A 5,636-nucleotide genomic window follows, 5' to 3' on the forward strand; every position below is an offset into this window, starting at 1 on the left:
ACTGGCATAGTACCACTGGATTGGCGTAAGATGCGTAAGATTGGTGCGTATATTTAAAATTTTATCAAAATCATTATAGACCTGTTAGGTTAACATCTATAGTTGGGAAGATACTGGAGAGTTTAATAAAGCACCACATAGATGAGTTCTTGCTGGAAAAAAATATTTTAAGCAACAGACAGCATGGATTCATGAAAGACAAACGTCATACAAATCTGATTTCTTTTTATGAGGAGGTGAGCAAAACCTTGGACAGAGGGGTGGCGGTGGACGTGGTATACTTGGATTTTGCAGAAGCGTTTGACACAGTTCCCCACACACAGCTAATGTGTAAGGTAAAGTCTACAGGCTTGGAAAAATCAATATGTGAATGGATAGAAAATTGGCTAAAAGACCGCATTCTTCTATAGTAGCGATTAATAGTTCATACTCTGAATGGTCTGGGGTTGTCAGTGGTGTACCCCAAGGTTCAGTGTTGGGACCCTTACTTTTTAATATATTTATAAACGATATAGGGTCTGGGATTAAAAATTCCAACCTCAATGCACTGTTTAATTGGACAACTATGTGGCAAATGACATTTAATATTGAAAAATGTAAGCTTATGCACTTGGGGAATATGCATGCATCATACATATTGGGGGGGGGGGGGTACAACTGGGGGAATCAATGGTGGAGAAGGATCTGGGAGTTCTGGTACATCATGAGCTTAATAATGGCATGCAATGCCAATCTGCAGTTTCTAAAGCGAGCAAAATCCTCTCTTGTATTAGCCCCTTCACACCTAAGGGTAAAACAAATCTAAATGCCTACGTTGACATGTGTTAGTAAAACCATACATATCATCACAACTACTTTGTACATTCAGGTGGATTATACCGCGTTTTTTTCAGGACAGATTGTGCTTTCATTTGGTGGTAAATGGTAATGGATATCTTCTGATTTTTTTTTTATTATCAAAGGAAAACTAGCCCAAAATAGTAAAAAAAAAAATCATTTTTTTTATTTAGCTGTGTGTTTCTTATTACTACCATAACCTACCACCAAAGAACAACCCGAAATAAATTCTCCAGCTTTTGACGATCGCAGCGATACCATATATGTGTATGTTATTTGTTGTTTGTACCCATAGTACAGCCCAGAAACAATAGTGCACATTTTGTTTTTGTCTTTTTTTTTTTTACCAAAAACACACTGACACTGACTGACACTGATACCAATTTGTCTTTAAATCCTGACCTTTGACCCTGACCTTTTGACCTTGACCTCTGACCCTGACTCAAACAATAACCCTGGCGGTGAACTAGATCCAACCTTGGTTATTGCATTCTGTGAGAATATTGATAATGTTGGAGATTTGGAAGCTGCACCTCAAATATCCTTTTAAATTATAATTAAGGACGTAAACTGACAGGTGTTCTGCCTGCTGCCTTATTTCGACTCCCACACCTGCCCCCCCGGGGAGAGTTGATTTACGTTTACGATCATACATTAGGCCCCCTTTGCTTGGTGTTGGACTCTTCTAATTTGCTCCCCTCACCTCTTGAAGAAGCAGGGACAATCCCGCAAAACGTGTTGAGAGATATAGAAAGAAGACCTTCCCATGGTGGACACCTGACTCATTGCTACACTGTTGTCAATTGAGGATATAGTGTTATTGTGAATCTTTTGAGACTGTCTCTTTATGGGGGGTATTTCAGAGAGGTTATATTTTTACATATCAGGGTTGCACTGATACTGGTACCAGTATTGGTGCCGATACTAAGCATTTGCATGAGTATCGGTACTTGTGCAAATGCTCCATTACCTAAAACCAATACCTTCAGGTTAAGTTTTTTTAAATTAAAAAACAAAAAAAAAGCTGGCAATTATTGGTTGTTAAGAAGTGCGTCCTTAACAACCGATGATTGGGGGGTTCCCTGCTGACAGCTGAAGTGAAAACAAGTCCTGGCAATTGGAACTGACAAAAAAAAGGAGCCTGACAATGTTTATCAACAACAGAGAGATAAAAAGAAACATTGTTTCTTTTTGTATCTTTCTGTTTATTCATCTACAGATTAAAGGGAGGAACTTCATCTGCAGATGAAGTCTGATAACCTGTCAAGTAAAAAAATGTTTGTGTTTTTTTCATTGTCACCTATAGACATGTCATAGATGCAAGGCTGGAATTGGCTCATTGTCATCTTTGGGCATGTCATAGATGGAAGGCTGACATCGGCACATTGTCATCTATGGACATGTCATAGATGGAAGGCTGAGATCGGCACATTGTCACCTATGGACATGTCATAGATGTAAGGCTGAGATCGGCACATTGTCACCTATGGACATCTCATAGATGGAAGGCTGAGATCGGCACATTGTCATCTATGGACATCTCATAGATGGAAGGCTGAGATCGGCACATTGTCATCTATGGACATGTCATAGATGGAAGGCTATCATGGGATCATTGTCACCTATGGACATGTCATAGAGAGATCGGCACATTGTCACCTATGGACATCTCATAGATGGAAGGCTATCATGGGCTCATTGTCACCTATGGACATGTCATAGATGAAAGTCTGAGATCGGCTCATTGTCACCTATGGACATGTCATAGATGGAAGGCTGAGATCGGCACATTGTCACCTATGGACATGTCATAGATGGAAGGCTGAGATCGGCACATTGTCACCTATGGACATCTCATAGACGGAAGGCTGAGATCGGCTCATTGTCACCTATGGACATCTCATAGACGGAAGGCTGAGATCGGCACATTGTCACCTATGGACATGTCATAGACGGAAGGCTGAGATTGTCACCTATGGACATCTCACAGACGGAAGGCTGAGATCGGCACATTGTCACCTATGGACATCTCATAGACGGAAGGCTATCATGGGCTCATTGTCATCTATGGACATCTCACAGACGGAAGGCTGAGATCGGCACATTGTCACCTATGGACATCTCATAGATAGAAGGCTGAGATCGGCACATTGTCATCTATGGACATGTCATAGATGGAAGGCTGAGATCGGCACATTGTCACCTATGGACATCTCATAGATGGAAGGCTGAAATCGGCACATTGTCACCTATGGACATCTCATAGATGGAAGGCTGAGATCGGCACATTGTCACCTATGGACATCTCATAGACGGAAGGCTATCATAGGCTCATTGTCATCTATGGACATCTCATAGACGGAAGGCTGAGATCGGCACACTGTCACCTATGGACATGTCTGCCCCGAACTACATCACTGACCTAATATCCAAGTACCACCCAGCACGCACACTCCGCTCCTCACAAGACCTCCTTCTCTCTAGCTCCCTGGTCTCCTCCTCCCATGCCCGCCTCCAGAACTTCTCCAGGGTGTCACCCATCCTCTGGAACTCCCTGCCCCAACCCATCAGATTATCACCTACTCTCCTCTCCTTTAGGCGCACCCTGAAAACCCATCTCTTCAGGGAAGCCTACCTCACCCCCTGCTAACTTGCTGACCTCCTCCACTCTTCCTACCACTCCATCCCCCACAGCTATCTCCTCCTGTACCACTATCCCATCCCTTCTAGATTGTAAGCTCGAAAGAGCAGGGCCCTCGATCCCCTCATGTTTTGCATTGTATTGGTATTGTTCTGTCACATGTTCTGTCCCCCTTTGTAATGTACAGCGCTGAGTGAACTATTGGCGCTTTATAAATACTGTATAATAATAATAATAATAATGTCATAGACGGAAGGCTGAGATCGGCACATTGTCACTTATGGACATCTCATAGATGGAAGGCTGAAATCGGCACATTGTCACCTATGGACATCTCATAGATGGAAGGCTGAGATCGGCACACTGTCACCTATGGACATGTCATAGATGGAAGGCTGAGATCGGCACATTGTCACCTATGGACATCTCATAGATGGAAGGCTGAAATCGGCACATTGTCACCTATGGACATGTCATAGACGGAAGGCTGAGATCGGCACATTGTCACCTATGGACATGTCATAGACGGAAGGCTATCATAGGCTCATTGTCATCTATGGACATCTCATAGATGGAAGGCTGAGATCGGCACATTGTCACCTATGGACATGTCATAGACGGAAGGCTATCATAGGCTCATTGTCATCTATGGACATCTCATAGACGGAAGGCTGAGATCGGCACATTGTCACCTATGGACATGTCATAGACGGAAGGCTGAGATCGGCACATTGTCACCTATGGACATCTCATAGATGGAAGGCTGAGATCGGCACATTGTCACCTATGGACATGTCATAGACGGAAGGCTATCATAGGCTCATTGTCACCTATGGACATGTCATAGATGGAAGGCTGAGATCGGCACATTGTCACCTATGGACATGTCATAGACGGAAGGCTGAGATCGGCACATTGTCATCTATGGACATGTCATAGATGGAAGGCTGAGATCGGCACATTGTCATCTATGGACATGTCATAGACGGAAGGCTGAGATCGGCACACTGTCACCTATGGACATCTCATAGATGGAAGGCTGAGATCGGCACATTGTCACCTATGGACATCTCATAGACGGAAGGCTGAGATCGGCACATTGTCACCTATGGACATCTCATAGACGGAAGGCTGAGATCGGCACACTGTCACCTATGGACATCTCATAGACGGAAGGCTGAGATCGGCACATTGTCACCTATGGACATCTCATAGACGGAAGGCTGAGATCGGCACACTGTCACCTATGGACATGTCATAGACGGAAGGCTGAGATCGGCACATTGTCACCTATGGACATGTCATAGACGGAAGGCTGAGATCGGCACACTGTCACCTATGGACATGTCATAGACGGAAGGCTGAGATCGGCACACTGTCACCTATGGACATGTCATAGACGGAAGGCTGAGATCGGCACATTGTCACCTATGGACATGTCATAGACGGAAGGCTGAGATCGGCTCATTGTCACCTATGGACATGTCATAGACGGAAGGCTGAGATCGGCTCATTGTCATCTATGGACATGTCATAGACGGAAGGCTGAGATCGGCACATTGTCACCTATGGACATGTCATAGACGGAAGGCTGAGATCGGCTCATTGTCACCTATGGACATGTCATAGACGGAAGGCTGAGATCGGCTCATTGTCATCTATGGACATGTCATAGATGGAAGGCTGAGATCGGCACATTGTCATCTATGGACATGTCATAGACGGAAGGCTGAGATCGGCACATTGTCACCTATGGACATCTCATAGATAGAAGGCTGAGATCGGCACATTGTCACCTATGGACATCTCATAGACGGAAGGCTGAGATCGGCTCATTGTCATCTATGGACATGTCATAGACGGAAGGCTGAGATCGGCTCATTGTCACCTATGGACATGTCATAGACGGAAGGCTGAGATCGGCTCATTGTCATCTATGGACATCTCATAGATGGAAGGCTGAGATCGGCACATTGTCACCTATGGACATGTCATAGACGGAAGGCTATCATAGGCTAGTTGTCAACTACGGACACAACAGGAAGGCTAAGCTTGGCTCCCTATCATGTTGGACATTTCAGCGGTCATTATAAGAAGACATGACGTCAATCAGTAAACACGGCCTGGGATTGGTCTAAGCCGCCCACGTCACTCCCCG

The 5,636-nt window shown here is 44.6% G+C and overlaps 1 protein-coding gene across 1 annotated transcript in view; it reads right to left on the reverse strand.

The window, feature by feature from the left end:
* EAF1 (ELL associated factor 1) overlaps positions 1–5,636 on the reverse strand; it is a 41,634-nt gene that overhangs the window by 35,776 nt on the left and 222 nt on the right. The window lies entirely within an intron of this gene.

This window comes from Staurois parvus, unplaced genomic scaffold (genome assembly GCF_062004578.1).
Source record: "Staurois parvus isolate SC_StPar_1 unplaced genomic scaffold, SC_StPar_1.0 ptg000670l, whole genome shotgun sequence".
Lineage (NCBI taxonomy): Eukaryota > Metazoa > Chordata > Amphibia > Anura > Ranidae > Staurois > Staurois parvus.